The 25,614-nt window shown below is 39.3% G+C and overlaps 1 protein-coding gene across 4 annotated transcripts in view; it reads left to right on the top strand.

Annotated features, from left to right (window-relative positions):
- Nucleotides 1-25,614, top strand: part of SLC1A2 (solute carrier family 1 member 2) — a 90,883-nt gene that overhangs the window by 11,968 nt on the left and 53,301 nt on the right. Inside the window, exon 1 of one of the 4 annotated variants that reach the window (XM_027703950.1) lies at nt 19,158-19,324. The exons of 2 other annotated variants lie outside the window; for them this stretch is intronic. The gene's annotated coding sequence lies outside the window, so the exon portion shown is untranslated. Of the gene's footprint in view, nt 1-19,157; nt 19,325-20,975; nt 21,067-25,614 lie in introns of those variants that run through there. One more of the 4 variants, XM_027703934.1, reaches the window with a different exon arrangement.

Below are 25,614 nucleotides of genomic sequence, written 5' to 3'. Positions count from 1 at the left end.
GGATTAGCTGTTGCCCTTCTTCTTGCTTTCTTTCCCATCCCATTTGCAGGTGTATGTTCCCTGCTGGTCTGCTGAAGGGAGTTCCCAACAACCCTTTCCAAGGGGATCCTGGAGAGGACCTTCTGAAAGATATGGTAGTGGGCTCAAAGTTAAGGGCAAAAGGGCCTCGTAGCAATCAGTCTCTTCAAGTGAGTTGCTGGAGTGCCTTGAGGAGGACATTCCTGTCTCCTTTCTCTGGGAACAGTTTTGTGTCACACGGTGGCACCCTTGCAAACCAAATAAAGCTTGAACTCCCACTGCAGCCTCTCTCAGGGAGGTCTAAGGGGTCTTCACTCTCACTCAGTAACTGAGGCTTCAATGTCTTTTGGATGTTGATCCCCTAATTGTGTCTGACTTGAAATCAGTGAATAGGTAGAAAGACTTACTGGGCAGCAGGAAACAGATAAAACCCACAAGGACAGTGTGGTTGTGTAAGCCCCATTTTTTTTAGGTAGCCTGGCAATAGACACAAACTCATAGTGCAAAGGGTAAAATCCCAGTGTGTTGGTTGGTATTTATCATATTTATTTTTGCCAAGACATTTCCTCAATAATATTTAACAATGAGGTATTACTATCAGGAGCAGTTAAGGATTTTGTGAAACATAACACAAGAACATATGTAGCTAGATTCACACTGAAGGAATCCCATTCTGGCCACATGAATTCTCGACAGCCTCCTGACTCAGGCAGAGGTATTGTGTTACCAAGTTCTCTTAAACAGTTGTTATTTTGCCTTTCCACAAATGAGGTATACTGCTGAGTTTAGGTACTTCAGTTTTGTAAGTCTCTGCATCTTAGGAGATCAATCCACTTGAGATATTGCTTTTTGTCACTGTGCTGTCCAAAAGCCTGGGCTGAGGATCACAGCCCAGCTGTGCATTAACTCTTACATACATTTATTGTAGAAAGACAGGTAGTTGTTTGCTTTGGACAACTTACACTCTCTTACAGAGCTCCAACAAGCTGCTGCAGTGAAGGTGTGTCAGTGTTTATTACCAGAACCTCTTTGTGTGCTGCATTTTTCTAGCTAAAAAAAGACACCATCAGTTGTTATGGCGCTTTGACTTAGGGGCCCTGGTGATGGCAGGAGTAAGGTGGAGTCCAAAAGCAACTCAATTTGTAGGTGTTATTTATTCACTAACCTACATATAATTCAAAATATCAATGGTTAGTTAATCTATATGTATTGTCCAAATCAGGAGAAAATAATGCATTTTTCTTTCTTGAGGGAGTAGTAAAGATGTAGTCTTAAAAAGGCTTGAATGCCTGTCTTTATTCCTGTCCATTTTAAACTTGCTCCCAAAATATCCTGTGGAGCCAACATATGTAGCCCTCAACAATAAAAACATGAAGATAATAGCATTTCATTTGTGAAATTTTCTCCGGTGTCTGGATCACTCAGTCTAGGTTTGCCATTTGCTTTGATAAGTGATTTTCTGCTGTATGTCATACTGTTCAACCTGCATATGAAACTTGTTCATTGCTCAGACTTCTTGACAAATAGATGAAATGACAGTGTGGGATTGATACAATGAACTTGAAAAAATTTTAAGTGACAGTTTAATTCCACTGGATGGTAACAGTTCATAATATTTTCTATCCAGGCTGTGCATTGAAGGTACAAAATCACTGTGATACCATCATCAGCCATCATATCGCTCCTCCTTGTGAAAGTACAGGAGGATTTAAGTAGTCAGCACATCTGAGATTGCTAGGCTACTCCCAACAGCCACAGTCTGCTGAGTGCTGGAGATGATGAGAAGAAAAGGCTATAGCTCTCACATTAAAGCCACTGGCTTTATTTCTGCAAAGGGAACATTGAACATGGTCACTTGGAAACTGGTCATTGCTGATGAAAGGAACCTGGCACAACAGGACATGGGTTGGACAGGGACATCCAACTGCAGAAACAGCAGTTGGTGCCTGGAGGTCAGACTTGGCCTCAAGGCTGAGAACTGAAGAGGGGGACATATATTAATTACCATCTTGTACCTGTGTGTTAATGCCTGGTAATTACCCTGGGTTATGCAGTGACCATACATCATCCTCCAAGTGAAGTATTTCCATAATTTTGGACACCATAAGGACATTGCAGGATCTGACATATTTGTTGCTTTGTATTTCCAAGCAGGAGAGAAAGTAAAGAGAAGGAGGATTTTAACTTCCAGCCAGTTACCTTCTATTTATACTCCTTCTGCCATCAGGAAAGATGATAGTTTTGTCAGCATATCATCTCATCCATGATACAGCAAGAGTGGCTACATTGAGCTGTTATTTTTCCAGTCTATTTATTAGTAATGCTGCATACCAGTATGCCTAAGGTGTGCTTCTTTGGGGCTAAAATGTTATGTACAGGGAGACTAATGTCTCCTAATTTATCTTCCTGTGTAAACAAAGAAATCAGTGACAGTTTACGAGAAGTAATGTACTCTCGTCTTTATAGGTGGAAAGTTAATCTGTGAAGTTTGCTCTGTGTCACACGGCTGTGGATAAGAAAAGTGTTCTGTCACCATGGCCAGTCAGATAATGCAAAACTATCTGTCTCCCATATTTTTCACCCCAAGTGATGTTGGTTACACTTTTGATGCTTGACTAGAGCAGAAAGGCCACATGAGGGGCTCATCTTGCTTCTTTGTGAGCACCTGCAGCGACTTCCCTCCTCTTGTGAAAATACCATGTTGTCTTCAGATTTGTTGAACTGTTTGGGAAAGCTTAGGTTCTCCTTTTGCTTTCTCTCTTTTTTTTTTCCCAAGCTGAATCTTAAAATATCCAAAAACCTGACAAATGCAATTTATTTTTAGAGGCAGGCTGCCTTTCTCAGTGCTGTTTCTAAGCACTGTTGCGAACTGATGTGTTTATTAACAGTGGCTGATTTGTAAACCTAGGCTTTTAGACATCAAAAGTACATACCTGAAGGATAGAGAGAACATTTTCCAGTGATGGGAAGTACACTAGTGCCAGATGTACATCAAAATCTGGAATGGAAAGATCTTTATTGGCAGATGACCAGCTTATTGCATTTCGCAAATCTTCCATCACTCTCTGTTTTGCTGGCTATTGCAAAAAAGTACTCAGGAACAGGAAAGTCAAAACCTATCTGAATCTGATTGTGTCTTTACCAGTTTGCTGGAATAACGTCTCATATTTCAACATGTAGTTTCTTCCTCATAGCTCATGCTCGTGACATAACTTCAGATTCTGCCTAGCAGGACAGAGTAGCAGGAAACAGAAAAGTTATTGTATGAGTTGATTAAGCATGATAACACCCTAGAAAAATATTTGTTACATGACAAAGTGTAAAAGAACAGTATAGTGTGTTTTCTTGAAATTGGCCATAAACAATTATTATGAATCGTCTTCCTTGTTTAAAGAAGATGCTTACACATCTGCTGAGACATGGGAGATGTTTTTACATACAAACACATACTAATAGAAACACGTTTAAACATGCAGTCACTATTATGTCACTATTATTATGTAAGTGGTAATCTGCTACTAAATTGTCAGGTGTCTGTAGGACACAACTGACAAACATGACATAGTTGAAAATTGTCCCATTTGATATACTGCAAAATTTACACTAAAGTGAAGAGGGCATAGCTATCATTTGGTGTGTTTAGGTATTACTGACCTCAAAACATTTCTTAATTTCTTAAAGTTTTGTTGAGAAATTCTGTTCACCATGTCCCAAGTTCAGTGTAAAAGAAATATTTGGTCTCTGTGGAAGTGATCTTCACAGTCCCCTCCCAGTACAAATTAGAATAGTCTAGCAGGTGCTGTAATTTTCAAACCTTTACAATAATTTAGACTGGTTAGTGAATGTGCTAGAAATCCTTATATTGTATTTCCTCCTCAACATTTCCTTTGTCCAGAGCCTCTGGAGAAGGTGGTATAGGAGTTGGCTAAGCTGTATCTGTATCTTTCAGTGTCTTCTTGGGTGAATATCCTTCTGTCCACTCTTATTTTCTTTCAAAATACTCGAATTATGTATGTGAAACAGAAAAGACTCCAGATTTTAGCCTTAAATCTTGTCCGCTTCTAAAATCCTTTAGCATAGCTAACAGTCATCCCTGACAAGTTGTTCCACTGTTAGTGTTTTCAAACCATGAGCATTAACTTGACGTAGTGATTCATATTTGTTTTTTTCAAGGCCTACGATAGACAGCTAGAAAAATTGCAGTAAATACCCACTGTAAAAGAAAATATGTTTATCTGTTTTGTGGCCAATGCTGAATCTGATTTCATATAAACAAGCCCACTCACAAGTCAGCAAGGGTAACAATCAGTGACTCCCCCGGCAGGGAGAGAGACCACCTTTGTCTTACTGTTCAGCATTGGTTACAATGGTTTGAAGCCTCTGACGTTATCTATGGATTCCATATCAATGACACCGCTCAAATACATTTCAGTAGGTTTCGAATCAATGCACAGGCATACATTCTACATGAAGATCTCATATTTTGTAAGTTTTGTTTAAAATGCCTTCTTCCAGGCCAGTGGGATTATTTATTATGAGTGTTCCTGTGCAAAAATGAAAAATGATAAGTTAAATTTCACCATCGTGTTATTATTTGTCCATAACACTTTTGTTGTGTTTAGTTTCTTTTTTTTCCTATTCACTCAATCCACATACAAAGTGGAAGTTTCCTACGGCTTATTTAGTGCCTGTGTGGATAGAGCTTGTATCAAAGACTCTACATGCACTGTACCTTGACAGTTCCCGGCAGACTCAGTAAACAGACTCTCTCGTGTGAGGGTGTATTCTCAGTAGCTGTGAGTGCAAATATCCACGCTCATGTAGACATCAGTGTTCACATGCAGAGTCCCACAAGTTTGCCCAGACATTCTAGCGTGCCTTAGACCGGAAAATTTTTTGCTCTCAGTTTTTTGAATGGATCAAGTAGTGACAAAAACTATAATAGGATTTAACAGTTTTGGCTACCTGGTCTCTTCTGTTTACACTATAAGCCTCTGTGTCATTTTTTTTCTTCAGACTATTGGCAATAGTTGGTCGCTTGAACTAGAATCAGACTTGAAAGTTGCTAGAACATGTTACAAATGTCTGGTTTTAATTGAAAAGGAAGTGAGGAAAAAAGTGCATTCTAAACAAATACTTCTTTTAATAGGTGAAAGGTAGGTATTCTGCCTGTTTGTTACATTTTAAATCTTTACTCATTGCAAGAATGAATAAAAGTTAATTACAAAGGAATGCAAGGAAGGTGGTGCACATTTAATTGCATCTTTCTTGGCAAGCTTTGCGTAGGCTGTTTGGGTTTGCCAGTACAGACTGTTCTGATTATTTGCCCGTGTTCTGGCAATCACTTCTCATTGGTTATAATAGTGGAAAATTTCATTTCAAGTTTACTATTCCTTCAGTGAGACTACTGCCAGTGTGGCTGGCAGGAAGAAAGCAGTGTCAGTGGAACACACTGGTCTTTTTGCTCAAGCCCAGACTTTCATGGAATACGTGATATGTGTCATGAGTAAATTCTAATGCTTTTCTGGATTACCTGTTATCTGAAAGCCTTTCTTTAGAAGTCCTTCACAGCTGCTCACAAACATGCTGGCACTCTGTCTGGAAATGTATGGGCTTGCCTACTGTGAAACATGCTGTTTGCCTGATGGGCTGTACACTAGCTACTAGCTACCCTGCACTAATTCCTCACACAGATATGATTACCTCAAAGGAAAGGGAAAGTATCTAACTATACCTTGAAAGTGTAGACCCAGTATGGTACCTTTGCCTGCACCTCAATGGATTACTAGTACAGGCAAGCCTTTAGAATTGTAAAGGCTTTTCTGCCCCCTCCATCACAGCTTTCAATTTACTGTGAGTTTCAGCAGCTTTGTTTTCTTTGGCTGGGTTCTAAACAGGTCTGCCCAGATGAGACCAGGAGATGGGGTTAAAGAATTGATTTTGACTCTACCTGTTTCTGACTACCACCTAGCAGTACATGAAATACTCTGCAAGTTTGAGCCTGGCAGCTAATAAAACCACTGGATGTTAAGCACAAAATAAGTTTGACTCATACTTGTCTTAAAAATACCCAATCAGAGTCACAGACCTTTGCATGTTGCAGACTTTGCCCAGTTCCCTTGTGCTGTGGGTGTAAAAGGAGCAGGACACTTGTGAGAACAAGTAGTGCACAATTGCTTGTGACTCTTAGGGAGAAAAAAACCCAAAACAGGTAGAGCTCTGTAACATGTGGTATGCAGAAATGGGGTTAAAAAGCTAACTTTCCCAAATCTCCCTTCACAGGGCATTTTGTTAACAGTAAATCCTGCCATACAGTAAATGCTGCCTTACAGTAATACATAACCACGAGGACACAACAAGGTTGTATGGGAGGGTGTAATTAACACAAAAAAAAAGATGACTTAAGAAAACTAAAACAAGCCAAGTAGATGCTTCCCTAATGAGGCCGTGAAGAAAATGCTCACATTTAGTAAGTGGACTTTTTTTTTATGAAATGCCATAAATAGGCTAATGAAACTCCATTTAGGAATACACTGAGAATACACCTTCCAAGTTGCAGTTGTGAAGTGACATTTTTTCCTGCCTTAGAAAAATACAAACCTGGAATTCAATTCTGCCAACAGATGGAGAGCAAGGATTCACTGTATTAAACAAATAGATTAATAATACTCAGATCTTCTTTATAATACAAAAAATGACATATTTTGAAATTTATATCTGTGATTTTTTTCATTTGCTCCCCAAAGCAGAATGGAAAGGGATTGGTGGTTCGTATCATCAAACCCAGCTAATCATATTTTTTTTAAGTGGAGAAAGACCAGTCTTTGCTCCTCCCTATTTGCTTAATGTTGCTGTATCTGGATTTAGGGTAACATGCTGGTAAAACACAGATCGGGATGTGGGGGTGGGTGCTTGAGGTACAGAGAGAGCTAGGCTTGGTCAGAAATGGATTTAGAGAGCTGAAACTTTGTTATTGCCTCTTTATACAGTTAGCCTCTGGGTGCAGATCTTTCAAACCCTTGCTGTGCTGAGATTTCTCTGCCTGTTCTCTGGTCTGGAGTGATGTAGGGCAGCACCAGTCAAGGAGGGTTGTGCTGCTGCATTAGTCCAGTGCTGCAGCTGAGCTACTGTGCCTTGTCTGTCAAATTAGCCTGTGTCTGATTTCATGGTAACCCTTCTGGTCAGCCTGAGCAGGGGGAGTCTGTTTCTGCCTGTCTTATGCTGCTTGAACCCTGAGAGTCAGTTGTGGCACAGCAGACCTTCTGCAGGCTGACCCTGGAGCACCTTGCATGGTGGAATAGGAAGGACATGGTTGTTGCAGAGCTGAGATCTGTTCTCTGTCAGGTGTTCAGACAAGAGCCTGAACCCAAAGGCCAACCTGCCAAACTAAAATCCTGTCTAGACCATTAGATACCACTCTTAGGGCATTTAATACAATACTATTAGTGTGGATAGTCATATTCTAGTGCAACATAAGAGGTTATGAATTAACTTTTATCTGTTACTCACTTCTTCCTACTACGTTATTCACAGCTCATCCCAAATATGTGCATGCCAAGCTTCTCTTTGATCTTCATTTGCCTTTTAGATCTTAGTCATATGCAGTTTCTCTGAGGTTTGTTTCTCTCCTAGCCTTAGATTTTAATCTGAACTGTTACCTGATGTCTTTACTTCATGTTAGCATGCTTGCTGTCACCTCTAGGTCAGAGTGAATTCAGTGCTTATGAATGATGCTAAATGAGCAATTGAGAAGAATTTGAAGTTGGTATTTGTCCATGAGTAGGAAGGTCTCAATACTGCCTCAGTACAGTCTTTCAGAGAGGCCTCCAAATGTACAAACATCTGATTTGTGTAAGTTTTAAAAATCTCATCCTACCTCTTGCAGGGAGTGAATCCAGTCCCAACAGACTGGATCCTTTGGATTCTCCCTGCTGTGTCTACCACAAGTAATGTTTTTGTGGTTTGTGGGAGTGCTCCCTAGGAACTGAAATCAATCTTTTTACATTTATCACAAAACTGCTGTTAATGGTTGGGCATTTTGGTCACAGCTGAACCAGCCTGGACTGGGTCCAAGGATGATCCCAACTCCCCTCCCTGAGGCATCCAGTTCCACTCGATTGCAACACTCTCCACTATGTAAAATTAACTCTGTCTCTCCCAAAATAAAAGCCCTTATGATATTACACCGTGCTGTTGCTCTGTCCATCATAAAGGAGTGGCCCTATTAGAGAAGCAAGGCTGAGTACATGTGCACAATTCATGCAGTAGTGAATTATGTATTGTTAATAATTACTCCAAGCTTATAAAAATGGTCTAACCTACAAGACCCCCCTTTTGAAATCATGGTCAGCACCACAGAGCAAACTGTGTATCTGTCACCATTCCTCCTGACTTGCTTTCATGCTCCAGGGAACTGCATGAGCTGTGCAAAAATGTGACACAGACCTTTCTGGACAAAGGACACAGGCTGAAGTAGTTCTGTCTTCACACTGAAGGTGGTTGTGTGAGTGCATATATGCTCATATGCAACTGGTGCTCCATTAGGAGAAATAGATCCTATTACAATGTGGACATGAAACCCAGCAACTCATTTCCAGGAAGTGCAGGGAGACAGAAAATGGAAACAAGGAGTATTTATTGTTGCTTTCTCTTAGCCAGGTGACTTTGCAGACAGTGAGATGTATTATCTGCTTGTGTTCACTGGTCATCACTCTACTGACTTCAGGTCAGTTCTGTCAGTTTATGTCAGCAGAGATCTGACCTTCTGCTTGCCTGAAATTTATATAGACAATCCATCATTCAGGCAGTTGCAGGCTGTGTGTTTTATAGGGCAACCTCAGCTGTAGTGTATGCACATCTACCTACCTTTATCAAGACTGTTCATGTTCAAAGCAACCCAAATATGTTTTTATGAATAGAGATCCCAGACATTACTATGGCAACCTAATGCTGTCAGTAAATTATTAATGGTTTTCAGCCGCAGAAAATGCAAAATCCTATTTCTGATCACTGTGCACTGCGGTGTCATGTGTTTTAATGAGAAAATAGTGCAAGACTTTTGTAGCACTGGGATTTCACAGTACAGTATGTAAGCTATTTTTCTTTATATATTTTTCTTGGAGCATTGTTTTCTACTCTCAAGATTTAAGCAGCTCTAGCAGTTTATCTATTAAAAGACAGAATGGGTTGTGTTTAAAAGGGAATTTCTTCCTCTGAGCTTCAAAGTTCCAATGCAGAACTCACTTGTTTTAAGTTTTGTATATAAGATGCCTTCTGACATTTAAAAAATTACTATTTTAAATTAGAATCTAGGTTTTTTTTGACCAATACATATGTAGGGAAAGACTGTGGTGGTCTAATTTTCAAAGGAAATAAAAACTAAGCTGATGAGCTCTAAAATTCTGGTTTTGTACTATTTATTGAGAATTTTCATAATGGATTTTACTTGCTCAGATCCACCCTCCCCCAAACATACTTCAAACATTTTCTTTTATAAAACTTCCTGGAAATTCTTTTTAGGCTTTAGTATGAAAATCATCATGAAGATAAGAGGACAATTCACTTGGAAATGAAACATGCCAGTGGCATGATTTGAAGGCAGAATATTTTCCATCTTTAATATCAAGATCAAGGTATACTTCTGTTATTGTCAGAGAGAGCAGCTGTTCTCTGGAGGGTCAGACAACTACTTTAAAGCTTACAAAACTTGTTGACACAATGCTTACTTTTTCAAAAGGCTCTTAGTAACTTCTATTGTAGGACTTTACTGCTTTAAGACTACTTATAGATGTGATCATGCTTATCAATTTTTCTCATGTGTGTACCATCAGGTTTTTTTGGTTATTCAGATTTGTCTTTATTCTTAGTCTTTACTCACTAAGGGATTTGCTTAGTGGCTCACAGGTGAGAATTACATTTCTGGTAGTGTTGAATATTGGTTACAAAAATGGCAGAAAGTCTTTAAAATGTGATTTAACAAATACGTAGGTATTAACCTCTACTATTCGTGGTCTGTGAATATGCTCTAGGAAAATACAGATATTTAACAGGTATGCCAAGAAGAAAATTCACTAGATGTAGTTGTGCTTAAAAATACTGGGAATGTGATCCTAGATTTATTTGTTGAAACAAGTAGATAATTGAGTACCTGTCAATCACATCGTACGTTTTTCCCACCTAGGACTAATATGTTTCTCAAATGGTCTGTGCTATATAGGTCCATTTTCATGTTAGATCTGAAAAGGTTGTGTATGGGTCTTTCTCTAGGCTGCTGCTCCTGGCTGGAGAGGATCTTTCTTTCCCAGGTGGGTGGCTCAGGAAGGGTGAGCCCTGTGAGCCCTTATGCCCTGTGAGCAGGGACTTGTGTCTTTGGGTCCATTTCAGAGCTTGCTGTAGGGCTCTGCAGCTTAATCAAAGTCTTCTCCTTCCGGCCCCAACTTTTTCCTTTGGGATGTCTGGTATACACAGACATCACTGTAGGCTGATCATTCTTGTTGGCATCTTTATTAGTGCAGATTTTTCCACAGCTCTTCTTGTTCTCTCTTGACACTCCAGCTAGGCTTTGATATGCAGGAATGAGACCAAAGACAGGTTTTACGTGCAGGATTTGAAATCCAAAGCTGATGGTCTAGGACAGATACTATAACCTCATCAGCCAAACAGACAAGAGCTGTATCTGCTTGGCTGTCCATCACAAGCCCTTGATGAGTCCTTTGGAAAAAAGATAAAACCAAGAAATCAGTGGTGTAGGATGCCTCGCTTTACTGAGACACCTGGCAGGTGGCATTGATCATTTCTAGGAAAAGCAATAAACTGAAGAGTAGGCAGCTTTCTTGCCAACTGTTCAAGCCATATCATGCTTCACTGCAACTTTATAGAGGTAAATGTATGATCCCATTTCAGAGGGAATGGGAGACCTCAGCTGTTCAGCAAAGCTGGGAGCAGATCAGGCCAACCAGCTGACCTCAAATGAGTGGCAGCACAGCAGGCTTCTTGGAAAAAGTTGTAGTTCAAAGCACAGACTCCTGCTTTTTGTCAGGTTTTTGTTAGAAGTAAGTTTTCTATACTAGCCTGACAAAATTAGAGGGAGAAGCAGAGCTAGCCTTTACTGTTATTGCCATTGGAAGGAAAAATAGTGATTTTAATGTTTTAAGTAAGTTACCTGTGCTTATCTAAGGACATTCTTCTACTGGGCTCTGAGCCGAGATGTAGTGCTGCAGGTTGAGACACATATTTGTGTCATCAAGAAAGGAAGGAAATTAATTTGCTTGGTCCTTGTGTGATATAATTAGGAATATTCAGATGGGGGAAAAAAACAAGGGAAAAATGAACTTGAATTTACTGAAAAAAATCCAAATGTATGCATGTATTTATGTAGTAATGACAGGATTCATTAAACAGTTCTGGAGATTCTCAGGGGAAGCAGGGAAGGATAAATTCCTTAAAATTTTAATGAGCAGACCGGACAAACGACTAACATATCACAAGGCACACCCACCTGAATTGCCCAGGAAGTGCCCAGATGGCCTACTAGATATCATATTTAGAGTTTTATTTTAGAGAAGAAAGGTCAAAATACCCTATTGGAAATAAAAAAATATCTAGCCCTCCTGTTTTTTTCTCCTTTGGGATCCTGTTGCCCCCTGAGGTCTTGGGACCTTCTACCACACTCTTTCTGGACATACTCATCATCCACAATAGGAAGGAGAGTGCTTGCTTATCTCCGCCATCTGCACCACTGTCCAAAAGCCATCTTTTAGTAGAAAAGAAAATATTACTTCTCCATTTAGCATCCAGTCTGTGGTACAGAATGATCTATTTACTAAGGCTGAGGAGCAGGCCTGAAATGTAATCCACTGAAAACTGGACAGCAAGGAGGAAAAGAGGTGGCCTGTGGGGAATGTGTGGGGCTATAACTTTAGCAGTGGAATTGTCCTTTATAGATATTTTAGCTGTTCAGTAAGCCCAGATAAAATCATGATTCAGGAATATTCAAGGCAAATCCCTCTTGCTTGTGACTAGAAAAGGAAACATTACAAATCAGGTTGCGAAAAGCAAAGAAAAGAAGAAAAAGATAAAGTAGAAGAAAAAGAAAAGATAAAAATCAGTAAAGCTTCCTGAAAATCCACGAGGCTTGGGGACAGTATGTATTTTTTGCCTGCTCTGTGTTTTTACCATTCAGCCCACAGGGGCTGGCTGTAATAGACACGTACTGGTTTGGACATAATCATTGCTTCATGACCAAGTTAAAAATAGAGAATTACCAGAAACCCCAGAAGTTCAGACTGTAACAAGAGCAGTGCTGCTTTTTGCTGTTCTCCACCAATCCCTAACACTTGTGTATTTCCCTCCATCCTGCAGCCAGCTTAGTCATCCCTTGCAGACAGCTGATGACCACTGGGCTCTCTCAAGGGTAGCACATGTTAAGCCCTGCCCCACTCATCTGACTTCCCTGTAAAACTGTTAGGGGGACTAGCCAGGGGATTTAACAGCCAAAATTTATGCCCCAAGAAAGGCAAAATGCTACAGCTAGAGTCTCATTTAGAAGACTTAGTCAAATATTTGTAGAGACATTTACTTGCTTTTTCAGGGCGTTTCACTGCTCAGAGTCCAATAAACATCTCACACTGAATAGTACATCTAGATGTCATTTCACCAAAAATTGTGAATTATCCACTGTTTTCTTGTACTTGTATCTTCTTAGTTCCCACTGTGAAATGGAAAGGAAATTACTTAAGCATGGGGCAGAAGAGTTCAAGCCTGGTTTTGCAATGCCTCCTCTTATAAGCAGTCCCTGTGAGATTACTTGGAAGAATAAAGGCTGCATTCTTCCTGTCTGCAGAGCATATCAGGAAGCTGAAGCCAGGGTTTTTTTCTTACTGAAAAAAAATCAGACTGTGGTCTGTGCCCTGGGACATGGTGAAATGGGGAGGTGCCTACCAGAGCTCCCCTGTTTTCCACATGGCCATTACTCTAGCACAGATGAGGAAAACATGTTTGGTTTTCTACCTCTACACAGTTGGGAGTAATCCAAGGTCTAGGTTGTCACTTCAAGGACAGATGGAGTCGGCTATGTGTCCTCCTCACAACTCTTTTGTGTGTGAAATAGTTTTTCTTGTACCCATAAACACATACATACATGTTCTGTGCACATGACTGTGTATTTCGGCCTCTGGGACTTCCCTCACACTGGAAATCCCTCCTCATTTTTAATGCATGATGGCCAAGTGACCCTTACCTTTATGCCACCTGCAATAATCATACCACGATGTTTCCCAGTGCAAGGGAAGGGGTCACTCAGAATTAGCAACTACAAGGCTGTGAGCACAAAAAAGGTCTGTCTGTGTGTCTCTCCATCTCTTTCTGTTTAACAGGTTCAGGCTGTGGAATTGCCAATCATAAACTACAGGAGAAAGATTTCAAAGACTTGGTGGCCTTGACACTGATTCATTATATAATGAAATTTAGCAATAATATGTCTCAAAAAATGCACCATTCTGTAAATTCTCCCTCAGCTGTTTTTTTCCAACATCCTGTTTAGAGAGGCTAAGATAAAAGTAAGAAAATCTGAGCAAGCAAATCTGATGCATGTTTTCCTCTCTTTGAGATGCAGTGAATAATTGCAGACAGAGCTAACAAAATCATACATTGTAGAGCTGCTGAAAAATCGTGATAAGAAACAAAAGACAACTAAGTGTGTGTGGCTCCTGCACCTTTTCCAGGCTGCGCTAAGATCCCAGGGAAGTGTTGCATGTCATGTGGTTCTTTTCTGTGTCTTCCTTACCCTCTTCTAAAGGTAGATATGAAAGAGGATTAATTGGAAAAGCACTTGGTGTCATCTTGCTCACCACCAATGTAAGCTAAGATTTATCAAGAGATCAGCCTAGTCTGTGGTGCAGCAAAGATTAGTCAGGCTTTAAAATAAAACTCTTTGGAAAAAAAGTTCACTAAAAATAAACTGTCGTGCTTTTATCCATTAGTAGGTACAGGGACTACAAATAGACATCTATGCTTAAAACAATATGGAATCACAACCATAGAATGAAGAAACACCTGTCTTATTTTGAGATGTGTTAAATACGAATTTTAATACCCCTGCACTGGGTGGGGTGTGGTATCCTGGGTTTTTGAAGAAATCAGAAATTCTGCATTATTTTAAATGTTGAAATGGCATCCTGTTATTAAAGAAGCATGCATATAGACCTGTCAGTTGGAATATTCCCATTAATGAACATCACTGAAATTTTTGGTGCTCAAAAAATGCCTTTTTATTTGAATAGTGACAGGGTACTTTACATCCCAAACAACCTTGGCACCACTATTAGGGACTTAGCACATCAAATCTAGTTCACAGAGAGCACCATGACTCCTCTTCCCAGCACAAATGGTAGCACACATTCACTGTCTGAGGCAGATTGATAGTAAGAGATTAAATGCAATCAAGCAAACAAGGCCCTTTGATCACAGTATCATAGAATGGTTTGTGTTGGAAGGGACCTTAAAGATCATCCAGTTCCAACCTTTCTGCTATGGGCAGGGAAGCCATTCAATAGATAAGGTTGCTCAGGACCCCATCCAGCCGGGCCTTGAACACTTCCAGGGATGAGGCATCCACAACACCACAGGGCAACCTGTTCCAGAGCCTCACCACCTTTACAGTAGGGAATTTCTTCCTAATATATAATCTAAATCTCTCCTCTTTTAGTTTAAAACTGTTCCCCCATGTCCTATCACTATCTGCCTGTGTATAAAGTCACTCTCCATCTCTGACTGGGTTTTGTTTAAACTAGAGGGTCAGTGAAGAACATCCCCAGCCTCTGCAGGTTAATTCTGCTGAGTAGAAGAGTTTTCGTAACACCTAACCTTAGCCTCCGGTTCTGTCTTATAGAGCAGCCTATTTCATAATAGAATGCTTGTCTGATCCCCACTTGGTGTTATATCTTAACTTAAATACCTAATTTTTTACTGGAAGAGTTATGTTTGTTATATTAAAACTTACAAGAGACGCAGTTCAGGACTCAGTTCTCACTGTACAACGACAGAATAAAATTCTATTTTTGTTCTGATCATAATAAAGTTATCAGTCACTTGGGTTTATAATATGGTATTTTATGATGGTGTGCTATATTCAGCATAACCTATTTCCATTTCACCAGCAGGGAATATTCAGGGCCTCTCCTGTGGAATGTTTCAAATAGAACATGTGTTTTGTGAAAACTATCTTTTTACATCTCTTCAGAGAGCCTGTTCTAACTCCCAGGAAATTATTTCTCTTCTTACTGAAAAATGTCAAGATGTCTTTGGCAACTGGCCTCATTGTGTTTTGTGGTGGTGTTTATGTGTCTGGCACCTTGGACCAAATGAGGTGACAGTCGGTTCTCTGCACCTCAGTGTAGTCTTTCAGAATGACTGACTGGTCTTTGAATAGAGAAAAATGAAAAGTGGATTTTGAAAGATGGAATCAATCACACTGTTCCATGAGTCATGAGGTGTTCTACACGCTCACATGAGGGAGTGTTGTCATTAGGACAGTAAGGCCAGTGATGTTTTCTTTCTAGAAAATCTTACTTTAATTGTCTTTAGACCTTTTAGTACTGGCTGCCTTTTGAGAAGAGTCTTGAGTTGAAATATGATGATTTTCATTGTGAATGAGGGTGACAGTGTCTAACTCAATATAAGCTTTTGCAAATTTAGGTGGCATATTCTGCTTTTCTAAGAACATTTTATTTTTGTTTTTCTGCTTAGCCACAAATGGGATTTAATTTACAAGGCTATCTTAGTTACCTCTTTGTTTTCCCTCCATAAAGACACCATTTGGGAAGTGTAATTAGAAAAAAATAAGAATTTATTACATCTGGATTAAACCACCCTTCTTTTTGATGAAATTTGTCCTAGAATCCTAAAATAAAAGGACAGTGATTTGTCAAGTATGTGGTATAGCATGAGAGGAAAATGTTTAGGTGATTATCCATTGTCAGCTAAGTAATCTAACTGAGTGAACAGCAAAATTCTACATTGTTGGTCCCTTTAGTTTTATGCTGTTGTAAGTCTCTTAAGCTGAGTGGTATGACAAAACTAAAAAGCAGGAATAAAGCCTGTGGTAACTCTGGTCTAAGAGTACTTCCATTTTCATTTAATGTGCGCTGTTGCAATCCCAAGAGTGAATCCATGGTCCATGTTCTCACTGCAGCTCTTATTTGACTCGAGTATGAATCTCTGATGCAAGCCTAAGGAGAATTAGACTTAGCAAAAATGTACTTCTCTAAGGCTGGTGCTATAAACCCGAGGGTCAGATAATCTATATACTTTTTCAAAGAACAATGTTTTTAAATGTTATTGCATGAGTGAAATTTAGATGTCTGTTCTATGGAAAATGCCTATGTTTTATTATCATTGCAACATAGTTCCCGGGAATCATTTCTGATTTTTATTGGAGTGGCTGAGATAATGCAGCTTGAAACAGGAAACACTGAATGGGTTGTTATGAAATACAGTTAATAAGAAGTACCTAAAACTTTGCACTAGGTTCTCACTATTGTGTCTAGGACTCTGCTTTGAAAGAGAGCACCTAGATATATAAGGAATGTGAGTCCTAATAATAACTTTGTGAAATGAATGTTACCTAGAACTGATGTCAATGTCAAATCCAGGGGAGTAGGTTGAGACAGAAGGAGGTCAAAAACAGGGGAAGTTGTTCTTAAAAACCATCAGAAATTCTCAACAGTATATAATGATGCCTCAGCATTTTCCATACAGGTCTTTAATATTTGTTCTCCCTCTCAAGGCAAAAGGTGGATAGCATAAAAAGAGTTTGGATCCTAATTTGCAGAGATCATATCTGTGCAGTTCTGAGGCAGTTATTTGTGTCATTTGCAGGCTCAGGAGATTGTCTATGGGAAGAAAGTGGCAGAAGCCTCGAGGCGCTGCCCTGAGTCTCGCAGCGTTCTGTGTGGCATTAACCAGTTTGAGTCTCTGCATTGAGGGGGCTCTGGCATTGTTCCCCAGCATGTGTGCTGCTGGCCTCCTCTGCCAGGGAGCTGATTCTCCTGTGCCCCTTCAATTGGATTTGCTTATTGAAGCTAAAATGAAACACCAGCGAAACTGGTGAATAAAATGAAACTCTGTATTTCTATAGTGGCCTTCAAACACATTTCAGCATCTTAACAGTGCTATTGTGGGCAGCATTGCATTCATTTACTGTGCTGCCAGGTGAACAGAGGTACAGAGAAGTTTGGCAAATCACCAAAGTAACAGTGAACCCATGACAGACAGAGTCAAGGACAAGTCTAAAGGAGTTATAACTCTTAAAAATGCTAGTGAACTAATTCATCATTAACTAGCTTATCTCCACTATTGCCAATAAAGTTGAGATGGCTTATTCCACCATAAGTTTTCCCTTAGAAGTGCCAAATTGTCCTAATAGTTGCCAATAGCATTTATATCCTGATTTAAATGCATAGTAGAAGGAAAACACTGATAAAAGAACGGCAGTGTGTATCTTTATCAATTAGCAGCTGTCTTGCCTTCTGTAAAGCAGTTGGTGTTGCCTACAATGAACTGGCTGCAATTAGGCCTTTGAAAGAGTTGCCAGGTATCATAACATTCCGACGTGTGTTTCTACTCCGAGATCAACCTTTCTGTCAAGTCTGCCGCACAATCCCTTCCTGGATGGTTGACAGTTTTTCTCAGGGTTCATCAGTTGTGAGCTTTTGTGTTTTGTTTTGTTTTGTTTTTCTTTTGGCTGAATTTAAAAAGGTTAGGCTGATGGGCAAAGCTACCACTAACCTTAAAGGAAAAAGGATATTATCAACAATGTAACTCCTCTGCTTTTTTCCTATAGCCATTGTAGTTTGTGCCTTTAAAGCATGTCTGTCTATAACACGGAACTTAGCTTTTTCTTGGACTGATTGTTTTTATGTCTCTTTCAAACTGATGGCTATATATTTTTAATAATAAGTTTTTTCAGATTCTCATTAACTTTGGATTTTTTAATGAAAAATAAATTAAAAAATGCAGAAATCCTGTTTGTTTTTCAAACCCAGACTGGGAAGTCTAGAAAGAAAGAATGTATCAGCAAAAAGCTACAATGAAAAACATTTCTAAAGGCAAATGTTTTGAATACCTGCACTTTGCATGTGTAAAACTAAATAGGATCTTTTCAGTGTATGTGGCCTTCTCTTGTTCTGTTCACAAGAATGCTCCCTGAAACAAGGTGACTATTCTTCTGAGTTCATTTCAGTTCATCCTAATATTGCATGCTTTAAAAATAAAGCTGTTCCTTCATTTGGAGTTGAGCTATACATTTGAAAGATGTCAGAGGGTATTCTGCTTAAGGAAATAATTAGTTATTTTTTTGACAGTATTGTATGGAACCTCTTTTCCCCCAAGACATTGCACATCTATTTTCAGTATCCCCGAAAGGAATTTGCATAGCAAATTATTTCCAAACTCGAGTAACAAAGGTTTGGAGATGGGAATATTCTTTGATGGCATTGCTGACCCTAATTGCTGAAAAAAAAAAGGCTTGAAGCTCTCCTGTACAGTATAGCAATACAGAATGATTCTTTTTTTATTGCTTGAAAACTTCGTAACTGACAGAAAACTGATCTGAGGAGTGTAGTCTAAGTCTTTGGAACAGATGTCAGAGGGAGAGAAAGAATGGATTGGTATCTGTGAGATTGTAGGGAATAACTTCCATAGTAGAGAGAAACAAAATTGCTGCTCTTAACAATTTTGGGGCAGAGCTTTATGTACTGAAGCCAAAAGCATGGAAGGGGTTGAAATTGAATTTTTTTACACATTCTTGTTCTTTGTTATGTGCAAGGGCACAGATGTACAGTAACTGCAATCGTAACACAGTATTTAAGACAAGTGCAAGAAACGAGGTGGAGGCTTCTCTGTTCCATGTATCTTCAGCTTTCAGTGGTTTTCATTACAAATGTCAGATATTACAGTTGCCATCCTATGTAGCTTACTGAGAAAAAACCCAACTGCTGAGTGTGACAAAATGTGAGGCATAGCCAGAGCTCTGCGTAGTTTTCTCATCATCACTGCCAGAGAGAATGGCATGATCTCCAGATGTGCTTGCATCTGTTTTGTTTTGTTAGTTTTTTCATACAAGATATAAACCCAAATCTATGCAGCTGTATTGCTGAACAACTGAGGAGAGATTGTGCATAAAACCAGAAATGACCGAATGAGATTTATATCTACAAAAGCAGAAATAGAAGAGATTGTGAATAAAACCGTCAATAAGTGAATGAGATTTGTATCTACAAAAGCAGGATAGCTCCTTCTTCCTACTCAGGTAAATCTCTTTCCTAGCATGCAGGTAATTATTTTCAGAGCAAGGAGCCCACATCCTCCTATCAGGCAGCCCTGTGGTTTGCATAGTTCCTCTAAAAATTGCACAGAGACATGGGTATCTCCCATTAACTTTAATATGGTTTGGTTCAGGTTCAAAAGCGTGGAGTCTTAAAAGAACAGAGGAAATCTGGGTTCTGTCTCAACTTGTCTAACCTTTAGCAAGCCCCTAATGCTAGAGCCCTGCTGCTCTAGGTGTTTGTGCAGTTCTGGAGAACTATATCCAAGGGAAACACGCATCCGGTCACACCTCTAGGAGATGCATGGTGTGCTGCCTTCTGCACCTCGTCATCTCAGTTGAGTGGCACAGAATAACGGGAGGCCTTCATTCAAGTCCCTTCCTGTTTCCTTCGAAGAAGCTACTGCTTGCAAAGAGGACACCTTGTGTAACTATAATAATAATAATATAATAATAATGGCCAGTCTTCGCGAACGAAGATTTTGGGAAAGGTCTTTTTACCTTTCAAGCCTGCGCAATGGATTTTTTTTTTTTTTTTTAGGTGAGACACAGCATGGGCTGAACTGAGCCCACCCTTTAATCCTATGGTTCATCTGCCGGGGCCAAGCAAGCTTGGACAATGGCAGTGAGGTCCTCAGGACATAGGTTTGTTTAGAGTGACCTTCTCATAGATGGATGACCTCACAGGGCTAACAGGCTACCATCTGCCCGGGGGACCGAGAATCGAACCTGGGTCGCAGCGGTGAGAGTGCCGCATCCTAACCACTAGGCCACCAGGGGTCCCCTTGTGTAACTACAGCTTTAAATTTTTCATTAAAAGATAATATGATCATTGCCATGCAGCTGGTTCAGAAGGTAAATCTACCACAGTCTGGGTCATGTAGCAGCATGATGTGCCTTGGAGGGCAGGACCATAATACTAGCCCTGTATGGCATAATCTGAATCTGTGATACTCCTACAGTATTTTAAAATATATTAACTGCCCCAAATCCCAAACAGTTTTCTTATCAATCATCAATTCTGATTATTGGCATATTAAGTTACTTTTCTTGTCTGTAGCCTTTTATTGGCTGTGGAAAAGGGCTTGTGAGGCATCTGCTAAAGAGGTATGCATCCAGTGACATTTGAATGAGCTTTAAGATAATTTGGGTCAGGATAAGTAACCAGAAATCTTACCATCTCAGACAAGCCCAGAAGATCATGATACCGTTTCTTTTGTACAGGATCCAGCACTAGGAAGCTGTACATAGAGCACAGCCCAAGCACTTGAGTCTCCACCTGCTGAGTTTAGTCTGTAATAGTTGAGTGTAAGGAAGATCTTCCAAGTTTCCTGTTCCTTTGGAATCAGAGGTGAAATTGTGAGGCGAGCGTGAGCAGAAATGCATAGAATATATCACAGAGCAAAAGCTTCCTTGTAAAAAAACAGCTGTTTTGTCATGACCTCATCCTTTGAATGAACCCACAGAAGTCTGTAAGAGCAAAGTATAATAGTCTAGAGCTCACCAGCTCTGGACCCGGGCAGACTCAGATTTCAGATAGTTTGCATCAATTCAGAGGTTTCAGGGGCTCTAGCAAATTATTGTGAAAGAGCAGTTGTCTTTCTCCTCATGTTTGTTTTTTTCTGCTGTTTTGAAGTGTGAATCAAGGTTGTACCTATTTCTCCATCAGTAACCAATCAAGAGAAGAATCTGCAAAAAACAGCAGCTAAGCACAGAGAGTGACCACAGTGAGTGCATGTTGTTTGCTGTCTACTAACCTTTATCCTGAGTGCCAGTCTTGGATGCACCTCCTGAAACATTAAAACAGGAGCTAAACCGAAGCTACGCCCATCATAAGAACATTTTGTTCACTCCAGCACTTTTAATTGTACAATAGTGCATGCTTTGTGCCCCTCAAAGATTTGAGGTTTGAGTATACCCTCGCGCAAAAAAGCAAGCTTGCTTTTGAGGAGCTTTTTCCCTTGTACATTAAAGCCGAGTAAGAGGAAGTGTCTTTCTTCATGAGGTCCTGTCCTTATCTTTAGAAGTTAATAGTTCTTGTTAAAATTTCCCTCTTTCTCTTTTCCTTGTGTACACTCCTTTTATGTCAGAACGCAAAGTTATGAAACTGGAGTTAGGACATTCACATGCATTTACAAAGAACAAAGGTGCTATTCATTCAAATTGTTTGTGTTGTTTGCTTTCTTAGTTTTTCACTTCTTTATTAGTAATCCCTCATTTTGAGTCTGTATTCAACACGTCATACTTGACTTTGGTTACAGGTTGCTTGGCATAGGTACAGCAGATTCAGCTGTTAAAAAAAAAAAAAATCACCACCTTTTTGTGACTGGTTGCCATTAAAATAAAAATGTTAATTCAGACTGTAGAGACATTAATGTGGAAAATCTCCAGCAAGGAGCAGGAAGAATTAAATACATGAGCACTGTGAGACTTCCAGGCAGTGTAGGACCAAACCAGACTTCTATCTTCCTTCAGGCCTATGCAAAAGCTGAAGCCCTTGCTAGCTAGACATGTCACTTTCCCTGCCTGAAACACCACCTCGTACTCTAAAACTACTCAGGTGAATGTGTCTCACTTGTCATTAGGCACAGTTTCAGGATCATGCTTCAGTAAAAGGTTAATTTTAAAAGCCCCTTTGTGCCTGCTTCTAGGTGAATGGAAAGGGAAGAGGAGGTACAGGTGGGCTGCTGCTGCTGCTACTGCTGCTACTGCTGCTGTTTTCTTGTGTAGCACAACGGGTGTCTCACAGCCCATGCCAGAGGAGACAAAAGGGAAGAAAACTGGCTGCAGAGGAAAATAGACTTTGTATGACTCCAAGGCAATACAGTTGCAGTGCTTCTGTAAGACTTTTCTCATCATTGCAATGCCCTACATTCTCTTCTAGCAGTGGATTTTAGGAATAAGTTCTCCTGCCCCAATAGCACCTCACATGGGCTGATGTGAAGAAGATGCATATTTGCCTGTTGAAAATGGCAACAAACAAGGAATTTATGATTATTAATTCTCTTTCCTTCACATACACATTTGCTTCAAACCACTGCGCTGGAGCCGTGCTGAAATCCTGGGGAACTGGCAAATGAGAGACATCGGGGCAGGCGATGGTCTAGCCAAACTGTAGTGTAAGCTTTATGCTGTGGTTCATTTTCATGGCACCCTTCACACTGTGTTGGGAAGTGTGAATGTTTCCATTGTCAAGATTCCTCTTTATGAGTTTTTTCCCATTCTACATTGAAGGGAAGTAAGAGAAGCATCTCATGTTTAAAAAGCCAAACGTACACAGCCTGTAGGTTGGGCTGCTGGACCTACAGAGGTGGACAAAAGCAAACAATGAATAGAAACATGGAACACTGTTTTTTTAAACTCTGATTGTTTGCATTCAACACAATTCTTTTGCTTCACCTATCTGTAAGAGATATGTGTGAAAGGAACTGCCTGCAAAAAGTCAGGGTCAAGTACAAATTGTAAGAGAGATGAGGAAGCTTGAACATAAGATTGCAGTTTTGTGTTGTCTAATTTTCTTGCAAATGAATTTTCAACTTTCCTGTCCCCAGTCAAATACTACTTAAATATAGTATTACATGCTGCTTTCTAGCTCATGCTTCTGTGAAAAAATTCCTAGACACTTCACTCTGCATATGCAGAGTTTCAAAAGCTCTTCTGAGAACCTTCAGGGCTTAAAGCATTTCTGCATTAAAGAGTCTTTTCTAACACATATGACTTTAGTATTTCTCCACAATAAAAGATTTGGCTGGGGAAAAAAATGTTCAAAGATGTGGACGTGTGACATTGTTTATTGTATTACTTATCATTTGAATTCTTCTATTTGTTTGTTACAGATGATCAACATGCTTATTGGTATACTTTTGATATTAACATTCATTTTTATGTCTCTTCCTGAGCTAATCTGGTTTAACAACTTTTAAAATTATCTTTTTTTACATAACAATTTTGGTGTTTAGACATGCTAAAGTTAATCCTGACCAATAGTGACAGTAATTCTTAAGGCTGCTAAAACTTTTCCACTATTACATTATTTTTGTTTCCTTATAGATTTGGCTTTTGAAGGGAAAAAAATTTCATATATTTCATGTGCAATCATATATATGGTTGTTCATAATAAATATCTATTTTATATATATGTATATTTTAGCAAGAATAAGCAAAATCAGCAGCTGTAATTCTTTTTTTCTTTAGTATGAAGATCCACATTTCACTTGTGTAATAATTCCTGTGACCTCTAGTCAGGAATCTGAAGAGTAGAAATTGTAAATTACTGCTACTTTACCTTCTCTTTGAGGGTATACGCTGAGGAGTGGTGTATGAGTATGTATTCTGGCAAGCAGTGATGACATGTTTGTTTTGGTTTTGCATGTTTGCATTTGGTAGACCTCCTGGGGTTTTTCTTTCTTATATTTTATTCAAAGAACACCTGAAGGGCACAGATATATTGCTTTATTTGTGTTGAACAACTGATGGGGTTATTATTCAAAGAGAAAAGCATAAAATGGCATTAATAACATTGCCACAAACTAAAACATAGAGTGTCCAGTATTCTGTGATGTTTCATTCATTTGTCGTAGAGCTATGGCCCAGCGATGAAGGGAGTCTAAGATAATCGTGGTAATTTGGGGAATCTGATTTTATAGCAGATATTTAAACTGCCTGGAGAATCTGTGTGAGAAAGGAATCTGTAAACAGAGATCTTGGGGCATGCTTGCTTAATCAATCACTTCAAACTAAAGTCAGATCAGAACTACCCTGGCTGAATTATCAAACTGTCACAATGTGTTATGCTGTTGTCTTGCTGTAGTAATTGTAATTTGGGTACCCAGATGGTTTCCCATTCTTCTTAATAAACTAGGCTAAAGGTCATGTTATGTCTTGTGATGGGAAGAATGAATCACATTATGGAGATGTCCCTTATGGAGATGAAAATATATGTAGACCTGAGGTAGCCAGAGACCTTCATCTTAGCATATCTGAAATGGAAATATGTTCCAAACTTTCCCTGAATTTTTCTCAAGCCCTGAACTTTGACTACGCCCTGAATTAGGAGTAGATAGGCACTCAATTGAGAGAAAAAAGCCCAAGATAATTCATTTGTAAGCTGAGGCCTTAAAAAATGGTATAAATATATATTTGTCAGTGAGTGAGAGGTAGCAGCTCAGAAAATAAATTAAACATAAGGAGATTAAAGGGGCAGGCAAGTGAGAGACAAAAAAAGAGATGTACTGATCTTGCTTAACTTGGAAAAGCTAATTAATAAAGAGGAAAAACACAGTTCAGGATTCAGCATGAAGGTTAGCTTTCTTTTAGGTGATGCTTATTAAAAATCTCGGGCAGTACTATACAGAATAATAGTATGAATAGCTATTATTTCTAGAAAAAATAAGTGAGTCTAGACTGTAACATGCTAGTCTAGTGACTGTGTAGAAAACCTGTGAATGATTTTGTTCTTGGACTCTCTTTTAAGCAGAAAAACTTCTCAGTGGGAAGTGTGGAGGACCAACCTTTTATACTCCAGGGTTAGAGCAAAGGGAGTTGAAATGTCATCGTTGGCACACGCATGAATGAAGTAAAGGACATCTTCTTTTAATTAGACGGTGTCCATCCTATACAGTTGTAATGACAATAACACTTCTTTCATATAAAACTGGAAACAAGAAGGGATACAAAACAAGTAGATGTTTCCAAGGATATTGAAATGAGTGGCAGAGGACTAATCTATACAGTAATGGATACCAAGTGTGTTATTTTACCCTTAAAAATTGTGGTAAAATTCTGTTGAATTTTCCCAACCCTCCCCTTCTTTTATGCTACATGCAGATAAACCCTAATTGAATGTAAAAACAATATTGGATTTAATGTGTTTGACAAAAATGTGTCCATGCTATAAAAATACTGTGTTAACAAAGCAAACTAACTTTCCATTTAATGAGTTTAAAAGTAGATTGGCTGCTAGTGCAAGTGTGCATTTCATCATACCGGGCAATCTGTAACACACTTCCTGCAAGTGCAGTAATAAGCCAAGTTGTTTTTAATCCAAGTGATGTGTAAGAGAAGGGAGAGCAATCAAAATGTTTTTTCTTCTTCATACAGACAATACAGGAAACTGTGTAACAGGTTCTGGCATTCTGTGGCCTTTGACTTTTACATTATTAGCATAGTGGATAGTCAAGTTCCATGTTTCTAGAGATAAATAACTAAAAGAAGGAGAAACTGAGAAGATTTTTATTTGGTAAAAATATACAGTCAAAATGCATGGGTCCTATATT

This window comes from Neopelma chrysocephalum, unplaced genomic scaffold (assembly GCF_003984885.1).
Source record: "Neopelma chrysocephalum unplaced genomic scaffold, ASM398488v2 Primary Assembly neopelma1_24, whole genome shotgun sequence".
Taxonomy (NCBI): Eukaryota; Metazoa; Chordata; class Aves; order Passeriformes; family Pipridae; genus Neopelma; species Neopelma chrysocephalum.
Note: the sequence above shows the minus strand (reverse complement) of the source record. Positions and strands in the feature narration are given on the sequence as shown.